Source organism: Malaclemys terrapin, chromosome 9 (genome assembly GCF_027887155.1).
Source record: "Malaclemys terrapin pileata isolate rMalTer1 chromosome 9, rMalTer1.hap1, whole genome shotgun sequence".
NCBI classification, from domain to species: domain Eukaryota; kingdom Metazoa; phylum Chordata; order Testudines; family Emydidae; genus Malaclemys; species Malaclemys terrapin.
Genome location: NC_071513.1, coordinates 105824987 through 105846853, shown reverse-complemented (window position 1 = coordinate 105846853; position 21867 = coordinate 105824987). Strand labels below are relative to the sequence as shown.

Genomic DNA, 21867 nt, shown 5'->3' with positions numbered 1-21867 from the left:
TTTCTGGTCTGCTCTCACACAGCCTCAAGCATGTAAGTTACTCCCAGTTATGTTGTAGGAGTGCAATAGCCAGCCACTTTTGAATTACACTGCAGACCAACACCAGCAAATTCCCAGTCCCAGACTTTCCACAGAAATGTATGTCTTGTACTGTCCAGCTCTCTCCTGGAGAATACAAGCTTATATAAAGTCCATCCTTTTATTAATAGAAACAGATATGCACAAATCCTGTTATTCCAAATGGAGTTTTCCAAACACTTCAATCCAAATACAATGGTTTTGATAAAAGAATAAAAAGTTTATTAACTACAGAAGGATAGATTTTAAGTGACTACATGTAATAAGGTATACACGTCTGAATTAATTACAAGAAAATAAAAATAAAACATAACTAATGCCTAGATTAACAAGCTAAGGGATGGTCTACACTACGGGGGTGAGATCGATCTAAGTTATGCAACTTCAGCTACTAGCTGAAGTTGACATACTTAGATCTACTTACCACGGTGTCTTCACTGCGGTGTGTCAAGGGGAGACGCTCTCCCGTCGATTCCCCTTGCACTTCTCCTTGCGGTGGAGTACCGGAGTCGATGCTAGAGCAATCAGCGGTTGATTTATCGCGTCTATACTAGACACGATAAATCGACCCCCTCTGGCACAATCACTGCCTGCCAATCCAGCCGTTAGTGTAGACATGCCTTATGTGAACTCAAAGCAAAGGTCTCTTTCATCACATTTCAGTAATCTTACTGTGTGAATTTCTTTCAGTCAGGATCCCTCCGCCAGTCCAATGCTGCTTCCTTTGTTCTTCAAGTATCGTGGGTAGAGAGAAAAGGAGCAAATAATTTGGGGCATCTATTCTCCCTTCTTATAGTTCTTTCTCTTCTTTGAGAAACATCTCTAGCTGAGATTCAGGGGACAGAAAGTCTCTATAGATGGAAAACCCAAGCTGTTTCTTTGTCAAGATGTAGATTTTTCACCCACACTCTCTTTCCTGCCAAAGAATGGCCACTTAACCAGGTGATCTTGTTAGCACCTGGCAGGGGTGTCAAGTAGTCTTTTTGTATCTGGGGAACTGGTTTGTGACTGCTCCCCCAGACCATGTTTTAGTAATTCAGGAGACTATCATAACTTTACATAAATCTTGCTGAACATACTACAGGGACAATAGTGGTCAACAAATTATGAGTTTTCAAATGATACCTCAAGGCATACTTTGTACAAAATGTAGTCCAGTAAAAGGGGTGAACATAGGAGTACAAACTGTACAGATTTGGGAAATAGCAAATTGTGACATTAATGATAAAGATTGTTTTACAGCTGTCAAAAAGGAACACCTTCCTATCAAAACGTTCATAAATCAAGGATTGCATCCAACTCACTTGCATGGCTTTCCAGTAATGGCTCTACCTGAGCTGACATAAGAACATAAGAATGGACATACGGGAGTCAGACCAATGGTCCATCTGGCCCAGTATCTTGTCTTCCAACAGTGGAAAAGGTAACCATAATTCTGGCATTTATTAAGTTTTTGACTCTACAACCTTTTTTAACAGTTTTTTTGTGTGTGTATATTCTAAGCATAGCATGTTATAAATTAGTGTACATGTGGGACACAACCTTAAATTAGCACCCAGGACCCCTATTGTGATATGATTATGATATGTTTTATACATTGATAGTATATACAATCAAACAAAATAGCATTGTACGTAAACTTATGAAGTACTGCCATATGTTTGGTACTGAAATATGTGGTGGGTCGGGGAATGCCCACAGCTAGCCTTTCAGCGGCAACAAAGGAAAAACTATCACTGGCCACACAGGCAATGACAGCCCATCAAGAAGAATCCACTCTCCCAGAAAAACCTCACAGAGAGCATGTACACAATGGGAGCGGCCTAAGCCCCACACCATAGCTAGGATCTTTCTAGCAGCTGGAAGAAAGTAAAAAAGGAACAGTGACATTATCACTTCGCCTCTCTCCTCCCCCATCTCAATACGTAGAAGACAAAGACTTTGACCTGGGGAGATTGGGAAGGGTATCCAACCTGCATATTTAAAACAGTGAGCTGCCTTTAACATCTAGTGGGGTAAGGAACTGCTTGACTGGTTTGTAGAATTTAGACTGCGAATTTATTTTTCTTACATAATCCATTTTAATCTCTATTCCTGCTACTTATAATCACTTAGAATCTATCTTTCTCTAGTTAATAAATCTGCTCTATATTTTCCCTAAAACAGGGTGTTTTTGGTTGAAGTGCTGGGGGAATCTCAGCTCAGATTACAAAGGCTGGTGCACATCCACTTTCCTTTGCTGAAGTGACGAACTAATTAATAAGCTTTTTTTGGGGTCCAAGGCTGGGGGCTGAGGTGATTAGCTGGTGCCTCTCTCTGTATGATTCACGAGTAGTTTAAGAGCATTCATGCAATTTCCCTGGGTGTGAGTCTCCACATGATGATTTTCAGGCTGAGTGACCACAGTGCTTGGAGGAAGAAAACAGTTACTCACTTTCTGATAACTGTTGTTCTTCAAGATGTGTTGTTTATCTCCATTCCAATCAGGTGTGTGCACATGCGCATGCACGGCAACCAAAAGATTCTTCCCCTAGCAACACCCATCTGGTCAAACTGGGCACCACTGGAATGGCGCCTTCGTGGCGCTCAATATAGAGGACTAACAACCTGCCACCCCCTCAGTTCCTTCTTGCCAGCTACTCTGACAGAGGAGTTGGTGGTGGGTATTGGAATGGACATGGACACCACATCTCGGAGAACAACAGTTACGAGAAGGTGAGTAACCATTTTTCTTCGAGTGCTTGTTCATGTCAATTCCAGTCAGGTGACTCCCAAGCCTCCTTCGGAGGCGGGGTTGGACTTCAGGTATCCACTGACTGGAGCACTGCTCTACCAAACATCGCATTGTCTCTGGTCCGCTGGGTGATCACATAATGTGTGGTGAAAGTATATATGGAGGACCATGTCGCCGCTCTACATATTTCCTGGGTCAGAACTTGCGCCTAGAACGCTGCTGAAGACGCCTGCACCCTAGTGGAGTGCGCTCTGAGTGGAGGAGCAGGCACCTCTGCCAGGCTATAGCATTCACAGATGCAGGACATGATCCATGATGAAATTCATCGGGAGGAGACTGGAAGACCCTTCATCCTGTCTGCCACGGCCACGAACAGTTGAAATGGACTTCCTAAACAGTTTCATTCTTTCAGTGTAAAAGGCTAGCACTCTGTAGACATCCAGTGAGTGCAGCCTCAGCTCCCTGCCGCTCGAGTGTGGCTTAGGATAAAACACTGTGAGGAAGATGTCCTGGTTGATGTGAAACTGGGAGACAACCTTTGGGAGAAAAGCTGGATATGGCCTGAGAACATAAGAAAGGCTGTACCGGATCAGACCAAAAGTCCATCTAGCCCAGTATCCTGTCTACCGACAGCGGCCAATACCAGGTGCCCCAGAGGGAGTGAACCTAACAGGCAATGATCAAGTGCTCTCTCCTGCCATCCATTTCCACCCTCTGACAGACAGAGGCTAGGGACACCATTCCTTACCCGTCCTGGCTAATAGCCATTAATGGACTTAACCTCCATGAATTTATCCAGTTCGCTTTTAAACTCTGTTATAGTCCTAGCCTTCACAACCTCCTCAGGTAAGGAGTTCCACAGGTTGACTGTGCGCTGCATGAAGAAGAACTTCCTTTTATTTGTTTTAAACCTGCTGCCTATTAATTTCATTTGATGACCTCTAGTTCTTGTATTATGGGAATAAGTAAATAACTGAGCTGAACCTTGTCCTTATAGAACACGGTGTAAGGGGGCTCTGACGTTAAGGCCTCGAGCTCAGACACTCTCCTGGCTGAGGTTACCGGTACCAGAAACACCACCTTGTATCACAGGTAGAGCAAGGAACAAGTCGCCAGCAGTTTGAAGGGTGGACCTATCAATCTGGAAAGCATCAGATTGAGGTCCCAGTTCGGGACCAATTGTCAGACGTGCGGATATAGCCTGTTGAGACCTTTCAGGAAACGGCTGACCATAGGATTGGCAAAGACCAGCCCTCTGCGCCTGGAGGGAAGGCAGAAATGGCTGCTAAGTGAACCCTTATAGACTACATGGACAGTACCTGCTGCTTGAGATAGAGAAGGTAGTCCAATATAAGTGGTATAGAGGCGTCAGGAACTAATGATGCTGCGCCAACCAGATTGAAAATCTCTTCCACGTGGCAAGGTAGGTAGCCCTGATGGAGAGTTTTCTACTGCCGAGAAGGACTTGTCTAAGTGGGTCTGAGCAGAAGAGCTCCATGGGGTTCAGCCATGGAGCTTCTATGCTGTGAGGGGCAATGACTCAAGGTCCGAGTGCTGGAGATGGCCGTCATCCTGAGTTATTAAGTCCAGGAGGAGCGGCAAGATGACTGGGGCTTCCATGGACATTCCCAGAAGGGATGTGTACCAGTATTGGCGGGGCCAGACTGGAGCTATCAATATCACTGAAGCCTCTTCCCTCCGTATCTTGAGGAGCACCTTGTGAACGACAGGGATGGGTGAGAACGCATAGAGGAGATGGCCTCCCCATGGGAGGAGGATCACCTCTGTGATGGAACCCAGACTGTGATTCAGGAAGGAGCAAAACTGCTGGCACTTCCTGTTGTGTCGCATGGCAAACAGGTCCATTTGGGGAAAGGCCCACCGTTGGAGGATGGAATTTGCGACTTCCCAGCATAGGGACCACCCGTGGCCGTGAAATGACCTGCTGAGATGGTCCACCAATTCGTTCTGTACTCCCAGGAGGTACGATGCTTGCAGGTGTATCGAATGAGCTACACAAAAGTCCCACAGCATGGGGGCTTCCAGGCACAGGGGAGAGAAGCGCGATACAGAACATCGCCGTGGTGTTGTCTGTCATAACTGATACACACCTACCTGTCAAGTAGTTTTGGAAAGCCTGGCATGCCAGGCGCACCGCTCTCTGACACTGATGTGGGGAGCAAGTTCCGCCTGAGACCAGAGGACTTGTGTCCTGAGGTCTCCCACATGTGCTCCCCAGCCCAAGGCTGATGCATCCGTCACTAGCGAGAGGGATGGCTGAGGACCAGCAAAGGGGTCCCTGCACACACTACCTGCAGGTCGAGCCACCACTGGACGGAATCGAGGACCAGGCGAGGCAGAGTCACGACCTTGTCCAAACTGTCCCCAGCCAGCTGATGCACCGAGGCTAGCCACGATTGGAGAGGCCAAAGTCTGAGCCTGACATGTTGCACCACATAGGTACAAGCGGCCATATGACCTAGAAGTTTCAGGCAATTCCTTGATTTGGTGGTGGGAAACTGCCTGAGACCTCGAATGATGTCACCCAGGGCTCGAAACCTCACTTTCGGAAGGTATGCCCTGGCCTGAGTCGAGTCCAGTACCGCCCCTATGAACTCTATCCGCTAAACAGGGGAAAGAGTTGATTTCCCTACGTTCAGGGGAAGACCCAGCTCGTTGAAAGACATTCTTATGAAGTTGACCTGCGCCTCCACTTGAGCCCTGGAGAGGCCCTTGATCAGCCAGTCGTCAAGGTACAGGAACCTAGTACCTGTACCTGCTGTCTGCGTAGGAATGCGGCCACGACTGCCATGCACTTGATAAATACACGAGACACCACTGACAGGCCGAATGGGAGGACCGTGAACTGGTAGTGGTTGTTGCTCACAACAAACCTGAGGTACCATCTGTGGGGCGGTGTAATCGCTACATCAAAATATGCATCCTTCAAGTCAAAGGCTGCATACAGGTTCCCTGGATCCAAGGAAGGGATCATGGAGGCCAAAGAGACCATGCGGAACTTGAGTTTCTTCATTAACTTGTAGCGCTCCCACAGGTCAAGGATAGGCCTGAGCCTGCCTTTGGCTTTCGTTATTAGGAAATACCAGGAATAGAAGCCCTTGCCCTTCAGCTCCTGAGGGACCTCTTCCACTGTTCCCAGCGACAGGAACGAGTGCACCTCCTGTATGAGAAGTTGCTCATGAGAAGGGTCCCTGAATAGGGATGGGGAACAGGGGGCGGGAGGGGCAGAGAATTGGAGGGGTCCTTTCTGCAGAAAAGGACCTAGGGGTTACAGTGGAGGAGAAGCTGGATACGAGTCAACAGTGTGCCCTTGTTGCCAAGAAGGCTAACGGCATTTTGGGTTGTATAAGTAGGGGCATTGCCAGCAAATCGAGGGACATAATTGTTCACCTCTATTTGACATTGGTGAGGCCTCATCTGGAGTACTGTGTCCAGTTTTGGGCCCCACACTACAAGAAGGATGTGGAAAAATTGGAGAGAGTCCAGCGGAGGGCAACAAAAAGTATTAGGGGGCTGGAATACATGACTTATGAGGAGAGGCTGAGGGAACTGGGATTGTTTAGTCTCCAGAAGAGAAGAATGAGGGGGGATTTGATAGCTGCTTTCAACTACCTGAAAGGGGATTCCAAAGAGGATGGATCGAGACTGTTCTCAGTGGTTTTTCACTAGGAGGGTGGTGAAGCACTGGAATGGGTTACCTAGGGAGGTGGTGGAATCTCCTTCCTTAGAGGTTTTTACGGTCAGGCTTGACAAAAAGCCCTGGCTGGGATGATTTAGTTGGGGATGGGTCCTGCTTTGAGCAGGGGGTTGGACTAAATGACCTCCTGAGGTCCCTTCCAACCCTGATATTCTATGATTCTCTAACTCCAGGGGACACCCAGACTGACCCAACGGATGCTGCTAGGGGAAAAAATCTTCCGACTGCCGTACGCGCGCATGCACACACCTGATTGGAATTGACATGAACAAGCACTCGAAAAAGAACTTGCTGTTTGTCACTGACATAGCATTGTCAGAGACAGCCCAGGCCGGAGAGTTAAGGGGGCACAGCAGTCCCACAGTTCCAGGTTGTATCCAGGTATCCCATCACAATATGTAAGTGCAATCACCTAAGAAGATTTGGATCATATGGTTCAGGATCGAGTTTAAAAGATTTATTTCCCACAAGTTGAGTAAACTTAAAATAAATGACCCTGGAATAACTATAATTTTAGAAATTCAATTTTATCTAATTTTGGAATAAAAAGTAATTGGAATGTTTTATTGTAGTATTTCTAATTTTTGAATTTTGGTGAGTGGGAGCTGTTTTTTTAAGATTGGGGAAAGCGGAGGGCGCATGATTGTAGGCTATAAGACAGCTACATATGGGAAATTTTGCATGTGGAAGCTCCAAAAAGCCATAGCTTAATTTATTTAACTTTCCAAGAAACCAAGACTAATTTCTGAATGTGCAAAATTAGGACTTACTAGGGTAATGGCCATCTCAGGGTCATGCATTTTAATATCTACAAAGCTGGGCTGGATTCAAAGTTATTCCCATCTGCTGCATAGTTAGAGGTTCTTATAAGATGGGTTGATGGGGTTCAACTGCAGCATCTACATAAACTCACTACCATGCTTAACACTAATTGGCAAACTAAAGAGAAAAGCCACGAACTGCACAGATCAGAAAAACTGAACTGAAAACAAACCACTATACAAAATCAGTGTAGCATATGAAATGGATTAAAAGCTAGCTGACAAATCTCAAAAAAGTAAGTGATGGGGAATCACTAAATAGGAATGTTTTCTAATTGGTCAGGCAGGGATCTGTTCTTGTCCCAACACTATTATATGTATCAATAATTTGAAAGAAAATACAAAGCATTACTGGTAAAATCTGCACATGACAAAGATTGGTGGAGTGGTCAATAATAACAAGGACATGTTAGTTACAGAGAAACTTGGATCACTGGGGTTAACTGGACTCATTCAAACACACATTTTAACATACACAAATGTGACGTCAGACCTCTAGGAACAAAGAAAGTAGGTCATACAAGCTGGGGAGGGTGGGGCTGTATCCTGAAAATTAGTAATACTGAAAAGGACTAAGGAATTCTATATTAGCTGGTCATCCAACATGATATCCCAGAGCAATTCTATGTCTAAGAGCTAATGCAGTCCTTGAATACATAAACAGGTTAATTATCTAGGAGTAGGAGGGATGTAGTATCACCTATGTATATAGACTGCTTAGGTAGCAGTTTTCTTCAATGAACTTGAAGTCCTTTTTAGGAGAGACGGTTACCCACCTTCTTGTAACTGTTGTTCTTCGAGATGTGTTGTTCACGTCCATTCCAATCAGGTGTGTGCGCGCTACATGCCCAGTCGTCGGAAACTTTTTCCCTCAGCAGCTCTCGTCGGGTCGGCCAGGGAGCACCCTGGAGTGGCGCCCTCATGGCACTCAATATATGACCCTGCTGACCCGACCCCCCTTCAGTTCCTTCTTCCTGGCTACTTCGACAGAGGGGAAGGAGGGTGGATATTGGAATGGACGTGAACAACACATCTCGAAGAACAACAGTTACAAGTAGGTGAGTAACCATCTTTTCTTCTTTGAGTGCTTGTTCACATTGATTTCAATCAGGTGACTCCTAAGCTCTCCCACAGGAGTGGGGTCGGAGTTAAGGAATCACTGATTGGAGAACCACCCTGCCGAAAGCTGCGTCCTCTCTAGCATGCTGGGTGATGGCATAGTGGGCAGTAAACATGTGCACCGAGGACCAGGTTGCCGCTCTGCAGATCTCCTAGATGGGCACCTAGGCCAAGAAAGCAGCGGACAAGGCTTGAGCTCGTGTTGAGTGGACCATAATAGGCGGGGCTGGGACCTTGGCAAGGTTGTAGCAAGTATGGATGCAGTCCGTGATCCAGGAAGAAATGTTTTGCAACTTTTTTTTATGGAAGGAGTCCCCGAAATTGCTTTGCCCAAGGCCCCCTGAATCCTATGGGCGGCTCTGCCAGAAGCCCCTTCATCCAGTCTGCCACCGCTACAAACCATTGGTTCGAATTCCTGAAAAGCTTTGTGCGCTCAATGTAGAATGCTGGCACTCTCCGCACATCTAGTGAGTGAAGCCTCTGCTCCTGTGCATTAGCATGTGGCTTGGGATAGAAGACTGGTAGAAAAATGACTTGGCCAGGATACCACCTTGGCCAGGAAGGCCAGGTGCGACCTGAGCTGCACTTTGTCCTTATGGAAAACTGTCTAGGGGGTGAGGGGTCAGAGGTTAACACTTTTAACTTTGACACCCTCCTGGCTGATGTGATGGCAACCAGGAATGCCACCTTCCACGAGAGGTACAGAAGGAGCATGTAGCCAATTAGCCTAGCAAGGACCAGATTGAGATTCCAAGCAGGTACCGACAGTCGGGACTGTGGATATAGCCTTTCAGGAAACGGCCCACTATAGGGCTGGCGAATACCAAGTGCCCCAACTCTCCCGGATGGAACGCCGAGATGGCCACGAGGTGTATTCTAATGGATGATCCAGCCAACCGTGTTGCTTCAGATGCAGTAGATACTCCAGGATGAACGGTATAGATGCCTGAAGTGGAGGTACGCAACTCTGCTCACACCATCATGAGAACCTTTTCCACTTAGCTAGGTAAGAGGCCCGGTGGAAGGTTTCCTACTACCAAGCAGCACCACCCTCACTAATTCCGACATTGGAGCTCCATTGGGTTTAACCAGGAAGCTTCCAAGCCATGAGATGGAGGGACTGGAGGTCTGGGTGAAGGAGGCGACTGTGGTCCTGTGTGATCAAATCGGGGTGGAGCAGCAGCGCGATCAGGGTGTCCAATGACAGCTCCAGAAGCGTGCTGTACCAATGATGGCGTGGCTACGCAGGGGCCAGCATAATTACCTCCACCTTGTTTCTGCCGATCCTCAATGCGATCGTTGCAGCACCGATCCCCGGCCTCCTCTTCATGGCACCGACCGCCGAGTCATCGACACCGCTATGGTCATCGCCCTCAGGATCCTCAGACTTAGAGTCGAATCTTATTACTCGTGGCGCAGTAGACATAGGTCCGATAAGCACCAGAGACATACAAATGGCCTGGCAGCTGCAGTGGCCGCCCGCCGCGCAATGGCTTTTCTGGACCCCCTTGGCTTACCATCAAGCCCAGGGTACCCCTTCGACGGCTTCTAGGTCAGTGGCCTCAGAACGTTACCCTTCCCGGCCACCAATGGATAGACCTGCCCCAGGGGTTATGGAAGCGACACTCTCCAGACCGCCCCCTCATACTACAGAGGAGACAGTGGAACTGGCTCCAGACCCACCCATAGCCCAGGTCACCTCCAACTGTGTCAGACCACTGGAGAAGTCCAGTGCAACCCAGGAGCAACTTGGGCAGATAGAGGGCCAGATTCAGTGCTCTAACATGGAAGCTGAAGTACTATGTGGAACCAGGGAGCTTCTAACGGGAACTAGTGCTCTAGCCGTGGTATCTGACTTCTCCTGTGTGACTCCATCAGAGACCAAGACCTCATGGATGAAGAGGGATTTTTAGGCCTAAAAAAATGAGACTTATCCGACCTGTGTCATTTGCAAGGTAGTGGAGATAGAGAATGACACCTTCTCTCCATTTCCCTCTGAGAAGGAGAGACAGCAATGTCCAGGGGTGCACTCCCAGAGAGCCAAGTTTGAACCACCGCACACTGCGCATCTGGGTTCCGAAGGGAGGGATAGTGCCACTTCTAAAAGGTGGTGTTGGAGTCTTATCTCCCTGGATTTTCTTAGTTCTGCTTTTAAAACTCCTGCAGATTGGGCACCTATCCTTAACATAACCTCCTCTCAGGCACTTTAGGCACCATGAATGAGGGTCACTGACTTGCATAGTCTTATTACAACGCTTAAATTGAAGGGTTGTAGGCATATCCCAGTACAAAGCATCAAAGTTGCTAAGCACATGTCCAAAATAGAAGAAAAAAAATGTAATAATACCACTAACACGATAACTATACTAAACTATTTACAAAAGAACTTAGGAAAATATTTTCAACTGGGGGGGAGGGGAGAGAGTGGGGAGTTGAGTGACGAGACCCAGATTCGTAGATGCCATGGCCAAAACGGATCATTGTGCTCATCTAGTCTCGCCTCCTGTACAATACAGGCCATAGAACTTCCTCAGAATAATTCCTAGAGCACACCTACTCCCACCGCCTTTCGGCCAGTGAGAAGGAACTGAAGTCGGGTCATACAGCTCTCACTCTCTGTATCGTGGGCTGGCAGCATGAGTGTAAGGAGAGCACAAGCACAACTCCAATGCGTACCATTATGAGGAAAAAAATCTCCAGCTTTGGTGCACTGGGTGCACATATACCTGAAATGGAATGGATATGTGCCATCACTCATTTCAGCTATATTTGAATGACAATGTTTTGAAAAATGTCTTTGAATTTTGATCATACAAATAGGACAGTCTACTCCTTTTCTTCTGCAAACAATTATATTCAGTGCCACACCTGATCTTGAAAACTCAAAAACTGATTTACTACATTTAAGATGAACGCGAATCCTATTTTGCTATTTAACTATTGAAAATGTTGGTATTTTAGAAGCAGCATCTGTTTGTCACTACAGTGTTTCCTAACACTTCCTTCAACTTTACACATGTTGAGTCAGATATATTTACATCTTGATATTTGATAACTAATCACCCACTTGTAGTTTTGATCAGCAGCTTTCACATTTACTAGAATTAGCAAGAGAAACCCATCTAGTGAACTCATGTGCAAATTCTTTAAAATAAAAGTAGCTTGCCAGCATTTTATAAAACTATGCTACCAGTAGGGCCCTACCAAATTCACGGTCATAGGATTTTAAAAATCGTACATTTCATAATTTCAGCTATTTAAATCTGAAATTTCAAAGTGTCATAAATGTAGGGGTCCTCACCCAAAAAGGAGCTGTAGGAGGTCACAAGGTTTTGTAGGGAGGGGTTGCAGTACTGCTATCCTTACTTCTGCACTGCTGCTGCCTTCAGACCTGAGCAACTGGGGAACGGCGGCTGCTGATCAGGAGCCCAGCTCTGAAGGCAGAGTCACCACCAGCACCACTGCAGAAGTAAGGATGGCCTGGTATGCTATTGCCACCCTTACTTCTGCGCTGCTGCCCGCAGAGATGTGCCCACAGTCAGCAGCCGCCTCTCTCCGGCTGCCCAAATCTCAAGTGGCAGTGCAGAAGTAAGAGTGGCAATACTGCAACCTCCCTAAAATAACCTGTGTCCCCCCTCCAACTCCTTTTAGGGTCAGGACCCCCAAGTTGAGAAACACTGGTCTCCCCTGTGAAATCTGTATAGTATAAGGTAAAAGCACACAAAAGACCACATTTCACGAGGGGAAACCAGATTTCACAGTCCATGATGCATTTTTCACGGCCGGGAATTTAGTAGGGCCCTAGGTATCAGATACATTGATCACCTTCCAGATGCTTCTAGACTCTACCTATTTTAGCCTTAACAACTCAAACGTCATCACGCCTCTTCTCCAACATCCAATAATAGCTGACCCTAGAAAACCTGTGTTTTTTCATAACCTTGATACTGACAGTTCTGGGAGGGATTTCATCAGCAGAAGGACTCACAAGCCTGCAATCATTCAGGAAGTACAAGAAAATTTCTTTAAAATAGATTGGTGCTTTGACAATAAAATAGTTCCATTTCTGAAGCATGTGCCTGGAGGAAAAAAAACACTGATGTTGCTGCAACAAATTACAAACAAATGTATATGTTATCTTTAAGCGATATGGCAAATAGCACTGTACATCTGTTCAGTTTATAGTTAAGAATCATATGAAGATACACCTACCACTACTTTTAGAATCAAAGTCTGTATTAAATGCCAGAACACATGTATTTGAGTTACTTTTTAGAATTTATGCAAGATAGCTATTATCCTGCATAGCAGTGTTACATTACTAATACAACAACACTTCAAACTCACAGCAGTTTCATTGGAAACAAACAATGTTACTGGATAAGGAAGATAAAGTTGACTGCTCAAGAGCAAGTTTCTTATGCAACAGAATTTGAAAAAAATTGGTTAAAGATTCTATATTTTAAAGCATACCGTGTAATCATACAAAATTGAAAGCTATTTAAATATCATTGCTTTAGCTCAACCCACATGCCTGCTCTTAAAGAGTATCCATGGTTGCAGTGATGCAAACATGCCTACCTAACGCGCAGTGTGCCCACATAAGGAGAAACAAATTCACTCTGATTAATCTTTTAGTACCAACTTCCAAAGCTAAAGCAAAGCAAGTTGGTAATCCTCAAACATACAAAAAAGTAGTATTGTAAAGAACAATTTGCCAGCCAAAGGGATAGCTCTTCATTCTGAACTAACAGGAAAGTTAATCTGAATGATCAAAGACCATCATTCAAATTTCCACAGCAGAGGAAAACTAATATTCAGTTCTTCAGAAAAGAGTGAGCTCAGTAATGGAATTTTTTTTCTGTTTCTACTAAACATCAAAAAAGTGTAATTATTTCAAACAAGATTTCCTAGAGGCAGAGAGACCAGAAAAGTACTTATTCTTCTTTCCAAAAATGTTGTTTTAAACCATTTTCAAAGCTGCTCCAACCACTTTGATTATGTTCATTTAGTTTTACTTCTAGGTAAGAAAACCAGATATGTATATAACATTAAAGAACATACTACATCTGTACGTGCACACCCCTAAAACTTATACATGCACACATTTGTATGGAAGCAACTAGTCCCTTAAGTTATCCTTAAGTTAAGTAATCTTCCTTGAGAGGAAAGAGGGCAAATTGGGGAATTATTTATTTGAATGAACTCTGCTCAATTAAAAGTGTAACAGATACAAACTGTCTCTTGTATTGGCAAGTGTACAATACATAATACCGGCAAAAGGCCAGGACATTCCTGTGACTATTATTTAGACTGTAGCTCTCTGGGGCAGGTAGGACCGTCTCTTTGTAATGTTTTTGTACAATGCCTAGCACAGTATATATATATATAAATATCACAAACACCACAACACATCTAGAACTTCACATTTACCAGACAAGGGTGAAAATTTGATAAAAAATTACTTTCTCCAAATGTGCCAGGAAAAATAAACTCCTAAACTCTTAGGGCATGTCCAGACTTACCTCTGGAGCGATCGATCCAGCGGGGATCAATTTATTGCGTTTACTGAAGACGCGATAAATTGACCGCCGAGCTCTCTCCCGTTGACTCCGGTACTCCACCTGAGCGAGAAGCGGAAGCGGAGTCGACAGGGGAGCGTCAGTAGTCGACCTACCGCAGTGAAGACACTGCGGTAAGCAGATCTAAGTACGTCGACTCCAGCTACGTTATTCAGATCGACCCCGCCCCCTCCCCCCCACATGTAGACCAGGCCTTAGAAGCCAACTGCAACCATTGAAGACTCTCATAAGCCCAGCCAAGTACCGAACAGACAAGCAGAAAAACTGTTTCAAGAGTGGGCCCTGGTTGGCTCTTCACTACAGTGATATACAGACACAAGTAATTCTACAGAAGTCAGGGGAGTTACTTGGGATTTATAATAATGTATTCAAGATGAAAATCTGGCCCAGGATGACTGAGTGGGTAAATCAGTCCTCAACTTCTCATTTGAAAAACTGCTGTCTCACTCTTCTGAGTGACTAGAGAAAGGATAGTAAATCCTTGCCTGAGAGAACTAAAGTTAAAAACAAATGATCTCTGTGTTAAAAGAGCTAGCATATGTGTCCAAATATATTGTTAGTTACTATGCAAAAAATATTCTTACCAAATTCTTTATTAAGTATAGTAAAATAAAACAAACATATGGAAACTAATATCCAAGTAAAGGAATGAAAAGCTTATGTTTCCTATCATTCTACTTTAATAAACAGTCTAAATGAAAGAACAATGGCAGAAATGCACCAACTGTGAATTTAATTAATCAAACTTGGGACTTTACACCAGTATGTGTTTTATTTTTGACAATACTGAGCTCAGTTAGACATCAAAAGGAAAGGCATATGGTGAAAGATGATGCGACTTCACGCACTCTAACTATCAAGGTTGAATCCTTTGAACACAACTATATAAAGAGAATTAGCCTAAATCGTTAGAAGTTGCACTTCTTACTGTCTATCAAAAAGACTCATAGGCATCCCTATTGTCTTTAAAAAAGGCTGTCACCAGTAAACCAGAATATTTTCCTTAAAAAGATATAAAATATTATTCCAGTTTCTCAGAGAGAGACTTTTTGTACCACTTATACTATTACTTATGTATTAATTATTTAGGTTGGTCCAAATAATCAGATGTTGCTGTAGATAGTTGTTTTTAAAAATAAAAAAAAACACTTCAACAACAAGAAGTCATTATTAAAATATATATTTATTTACAGGCAAAGAGCAGAGCAATAGCTTGCCAGGCCCATAAAAATGTTTCAAAAACTAGTTCCACTTTCTCCACTTACATGCACATTGTCTAAATTGAATGCAATGTCACTATCAGAATATTTAGGTTTAGCAATTACAACTGGCTGTATTAGAAATTATTGCCAAGCATAGAGCATTACTCTAGTACCTCATGGATAACAACAAACTATCTGGAGATCTATCTCACAGAAGCTAGGATGCCAAGATTACAGGACATTTTTTAAAATCAATAATCCCTAATAGTACTTTCTCAGACTTAGACAACCATTTAAATAGGAAAAAATATTAAACGTGTTCTGGGAAAGGTTATATAAATATAACATTTTGATTTCTTCATAAAAGAAAAAACTGCTGTTATGTTAATGCATACAGAATTTTAAATCTTTTTTTAGATAGAAAATCTTGCTGCTGAATGATAAGAAATGCATCAGTTAAAAAAAATCAGTGCAGCAAAGTACTGCCATAATTAGCTCTTAGAAACATGATATTTACAAACAGTACTAGATGCTCATCTTAACTATGGGATTTAATCCAGCAAAAGAATTCAAATTAAAAATCAGACTACAGAAAGCTGTGACAAGGTATTTCTATTATGATTAGACAAAAAAAAAATATTTACAATATTATTAGAAGGACCCCAAAAAAATCTTGTTAACAACTAGTTCAAAGACTTTAGCATCTTACCTTGGTTGTTACAATACATAAGCAATCCATCGTTTCAGCATAACAGCTATTTTTCTAGACATGAAAGTAGTTTATTACAAATCTATTGTAACTAACCACTGACTAACAAAGAACTCAGGACTGAGATAAGGTGGCTCACTTGAGGTCAAAGCAGAAGAACTTATGGCCGGTTCTCTCCTGGATCCACTCAGAGGTAGAAACACCAGCTACAATAAAAACATTTTAAGTGTCCTAAAGCAGTCAAACTCATTTACTTTGATTATCTGTATCTGAAGAGCTTGAATTTATCCCTGAACTAAAGCCACAGAAGATGTTAGAGTTTATTCCATACCAGTTAACTGTTTCCTCATATGCTGTTTTATTAATCCCTCCTCTCCCAGGATTGCTTAACACATGAGGTTCACAGGGAGTCATTTGATGAAATGCAATGCAAAATGGTTTTCTACTGTACAAGGTCTGAAACTGGTTTTCCCTAGCTGGTCACAAATTCTTTTTTTTTTTAAATATCTTCCCCGCAAAAAAGAAAAAATTGTAAGTGCAAGCAAAGATTTTCACCATCAAATCATTTCAGCGTCTGCAGGCTGCAAAACAATTGACTTTCTTAGGCAGTAATGAATGGAATAGTCCATGTAAAATTTTAGAAGAGGGGAGCAAGGAAACAAACTCAAGCAACTTGCAAAGGGAAAAGACAGTCTTTACTAGAGAAGTGTAATTTTAGAAAAAAAAAATAGATATATTCATGTTTAGAAATTTCAGACTTTTAGCCTCCAGGTAAACCAAACTGCATCATCTTTTGGACATGTAATAACGCAGTGAAACACTAACTTAGAAATAGCACACATTAGTGACAATTAAAAAGGAAATCACCACCTTGTTTTGGAGTCCTATTTAAGATAAAAAATAGATACCTATAAAAATGGTATCTTCTTCTAATACACACTTTCAGCTCACTCTGTTGTGGTTCAGACAGCTTCTTCCTCTGACTAGACTCTGCCAGTTATATTAACAAAAATGACCATGTTGAAACATATACAAATTACTAAGCAATTAGGAATTATAATCTACTTAAGGAAATCTGTTTCACATCGTTCAGGTTTAGAATTAAATTTATAAACATATTGAATTGATTCTCAATACTCATTCCACTAAATAACAGACATTACAACTGTGATTGTATCCAGAACCTCCCATCTCTCCCCTAAATTTATATACTAAAGATAAGTTCTAGAAACCAAGTCTGAATTGGTTTGTATCACATATATAAATTACATAATTCTAATAGGTTTCTTCCCTCTCTAAACTTTAGTCCCTCATCAGTGAAGGACTAGTCTCTACAATACATTTTCTAGCACTTTGTAGTTTTTAGATCACCTGAGGGACTCTACTAATTACCATGGAAAGCTGTTCCAAAGATTAGTAGCTCTCTTTTAGGAAGCTTTTCCTGATACCCATTCTATGTTTATCTACAAGTAGTAATGACTAAGGGCTCAACTCATCACACAGACCAACACACTCATTGTCAGAAAAGGTTAAACCATTTTGGCTGAAAACTTTAATATAAACCTTAAAAGCGTGGATGTCAGAAGTTAAGGAAAAAGCATCATGCATTCCTTATCACTTCCTCATTGTCTACAATGTGGTCAACAATACAGCTGTTGGGAATATTTTAATGTAATGTCTCTTCCAATCAGAAAAAGTCAATTAAACTAAACCAAAACTTTTCACAGAAACAAACAGTGTCTCTAAAATTTTCGTACAGAAAGTTTCTCAGAGGTTTCTCAAAACCAGAGATAGAGAGAGACACCCTGCGCAAAATAGCCCAGTAGTTAGGGCACTTACCTGGAATGCAGGAAACCCAGATTCAAATCCCTGCTCTGCCTGATTCAGAGGAGAGCAACAAGGAGAGGTTTGGAAAAAAAACCAACCTGTGGAGAAAGGCTGAAAGCACTGGGCACGTTTAGTCTATAGAAAAGAAGGCTGAAGGGGGAACAAAAAGAGTCTTCAAATATGCAAGTTTGTTATAAAGGGGACATTGCTCAATTGTTCTCCATGTCCTCTTTGGGTATAACAGAAATTATTGGAAAACAGATCCTATCAAACTAACTTTTTTTAAATTAGATTATAAATTTGGTTGATAAAGGTAAGTAATAAGACTTCTGTAAAGCATCTGACTTGGTACCATATGACAATTTGATAAAAAACTAGAATGACAACATAGCACACATTAAATGGATTAAAAACTGACTGATAAATTTACAATTTCATTTTGATAACTCCCAGGTTCAAAAAAAAAACCTGACACACCAGTACTTCCCCCTCAGAAACAGGAAAGAAGATAAAGTGAGCCTTATTAACTCTCAAAGCTGTCTGCAGACTCAGGAACACAACACTACATCCATTAATATTCAGATCATCATCTTGAAACCATTACGACTAGAAACTTGAAGTTAAATTGTGCAGAAATTAAATTAAATGAAAGCTTAAGTGGACTACCAGACAAAAGCTGGTATGTTGTATTACAGAGTAACATCTCAACCTAATTCTTAAGGGAAATTTTTTTAAATGTAATGGATGATTACTGGATCTCACATACAATCATCAGACCAACCTCTGCACTCTTCTCTCCCCATCCACTCCCCCCACCCTCCCAGAGACTAGTTTGTTCAATAATTTCTCAAGTTATGTTATCTGTGACCAGAGATTTGGTAAAAGGATAATAAACCAAGATAAACCAGAATATGCCCTTTGGGAATTTAGGTATAACAGTATTCAAACTTTTTAATGCTGTTACTTCACCCACCACTGAAATGCAGCCACCTCTAAGGTTGCAACTGTTACCCAGGTCAGGGCAGAAAGTGAAGAGAACAGAATACAACAGTCCAGTTTTAAAATAGCTAGGACACATGGTCTAAAGCCCCTAACTTTTGCAAAAATTGTTGTGATATATTAATCACTGTAAATAGTTAGAAATTCAGTTTTATTTATTATCTGAAAGATGCCACCTCCAGCAGCACAGTGTCTCCTAACACCATGCTGGGACATTGTTGATGGGACATGCGTGAGCATTTACTCATACTGAATACTAGCATCGACTGGAGTCTTCACTACCGCTACCTAGATTTTCCTTTAAGACTCGACTGCGTATCTTATCAACTCTAACCAGATTACTGCCCAGATGGTTTTGTGACAGGTTTGGGACAGGTTAAGGGACTTGCTTCAACACTCTGGTGCTCACTCCTTTTAAGGGGTACAAACCCAAAGGTTTTATGAAATTTGCCCCCTCCCTCAACCCCCCCGCAGCAGTTTCTCAAATCCCATCTTCCCCTTCTAAGGCTTCCTCCAGGACACATTTCCCTATGCATCCTAGAGCAGGATTTATTCCTTGCAGCCAGCAACCTGGACAGTCTCCCTACCATCAGGCAAAACATTCCCCTCCCATCAAGGAACAGCCACCGGACAGGAACTGGTTCTACCCACCCTCACCCCCACCCCTTGTGACGCATTGCTTTGCACGGTCTCTCTGATCACAGCTTCTTAGGAGGTACCAGGGCTTCGGTACCAGCGTCAGCTGGAGAATCGGCTGTACCCACTGTGGGACAAGAATCAGCTCTATGAGGTGACTTGTCCCTCTTTCTAGAACCTCTAGAAAGATGCTATCTTGTTTTTGAGTGTTTCATCTCTGGAACTGCCCCTGTAGATCCAGAAGTCACTGGAGTGGCCCAAGAGGTTGAGGCCAACATACCAGGTGGGGCGGGAGGAATAGGGAGCATTCTATTAAGAGAAGCTTCAGTTTAGCCTCTCTATCTTTGTGGGACCTACCTGTGAATCCCAAGCAGACTTTACGCTTTGATGGTACGTGAGTTTCTCCGAGATACCAGAGACAACTTGAGTGCCCATCACTATGAGGAAAAGCCCTGTGGCAGTTCTGATAAAGCTGGAACTCCAAAGTCTTAGGCATAATCCAGGGAACGGCCAGAGACCACAAGAGGCAAGAAATTGGGGGCAAACCCCCTACCAAAAAATATGTTACAACTAAGAAAAAAAATTAACTAGAAAATAAAAACTAAAATAAACAAAACAAACAACGGAAGTAAACAATCAAGGCAGGAAGCAGGTTGAAAGCAGCAAAAAACAATTGCTCCGTCTCAAACCACAGGCAGTCAAAAAGAAATTGAAGTGGTGGCAGGTCCACGCCTCCTCATACCCCTTCACGTGGGAGCACAAGGCACTGCTGGCATAGATCTCCAGACACTGCTATTTACAATCTCTGGTCAAGAGTGCACACGCACAAACACATGCTATGGTGGAGTACCCATAAGGATATACACTCGAAGAACAAACAAGGTGTTGATGTTAGCCTGTAAAACCAGACTGGGTAACTCACTTAGGCTCGTCTACACTTAAAGTTTAAGTTGACACAGCTATGTTGGTTAAGGGTGAGAAAAACCCACATCCCTGACTGATGTTGCTATGCCGACCTAACCACCAGTGCAGATAAAGCTGGACTGAAAGAAGAATGCTTCCATCAATCTAGTTACCATCCCTCAGGGAGGTGATGTACCTAAACCAATGGAAAAACCCCTTCTGTCAGCATAGGCTGCATCTCCACTATGGGATTATACCAGCATAACTATAGCCCTATAGCTTTGCTGATATAGTCCACACAGCTTAGAGTATGCCTACACTGCAACTGTGAGCAAGCCTCCCAGTCCAAGTAGACAGCCTCACGCTAGTGGGGCTCAAGCTGACCCACTAAAAATAGCATCCTATTCCTTATGCATCATTAAAAAAAAAAAATCATCATCATTATTGCACATTGAGCATGTTTTCATTAAGCTGACTGCAGTGACACTCAGGTATTTTTCCTGAATGGTTACAGGTAATCTAAAGCATACAAGAAAAGTTCAAATTATTCATTTAAATGTGCATTACTTTACATTTGTCAACATAAAATTTCATCTCCCAATGCACATTCACTTACTTTGTAAGGTCCCCTCAGATGTTCTTCAGCTGTCTCTCTTCATGAAGAAACTCAATATATATTCTGCAAATTTTGCCATCCTATTTTTCATATTAAACATAGATTCTACCAAAAACTCTTAGAGCAGTCTTTACTCTTTTGCCATGATGAAAATTTACCTTTTATTACCTTTTTCTCTCTTTGCCAGTTTCTACCTCTCTCTGATTGTATGACAGCTTCCACAACAACCTTTTATAAGAGATTTGTCAAAGCCCAAGTGCCAGCACAATCTCCTTTATTTTGTTCACATGCTCAATTTCTAGTACAGGGGAGTCGCATCTTAGGTTCTGAAGTCAGCGTGTAAGGCGAAAATCGTGTATAGTCAAACGCTCATTGAGTGGAATGGCGGGCGGAATCGCCCGCACTATAGGTACAGTATTTAAATTATTTTTCTCTTTTTTTGTTTTTTGTTTTGCTGAGTGCATATAGTTAAAATTGCGTAAGTTAAATGACATGTGATGTGTAGGAGATCATCTAGATGTCTTACAATTCTAGTTTTGCCATTTCAATCACTTTTGTTAAAAATGAAAGGTTCATTGCTCCAATTCCTAGAATCATATCTAGTGTATTTTTAAAGATATGTACAACATTTGCTACTTTGGATAAAACACGGAACCCCAGAATGAGGATTTTCAGCACAAACCACACTCTTTAAAAGTGATAAACTTAAAAATTTTAACGAGGGAAGAATTCTAACTCCCCCATGAGTCATAATATCCTAGTGCTAGCAATTTACACTGTCACATGGGAAAAAGTTATTTCAAGACTGAGATTTTCAAAGCCACCTAAGAAATTTGGTCCTCGAATCTCCTTTAAAATTAATGTGAATTAGATATCCAAAGCTCCTGTATGGCTTTGAAGATACCGCAGAGAAAAGGGCTGGA

The 21867-nt window shown here is 42.7% G+C and overlaps 1 protein-coding gene across 12 annotated transcripts in view; it reads right to left on the bottom strand.

Annotated features, from left to right (window-relative positions):
* The window catches only part of DLG1 (discs large MAGUK scaffold protein 1), a 498578-nt gene that overhangs the window by 317617 nt on the left and 159094 nt on the right, over positions 1-21867 (bottom strand). The window lies entirely within an intron of this gene.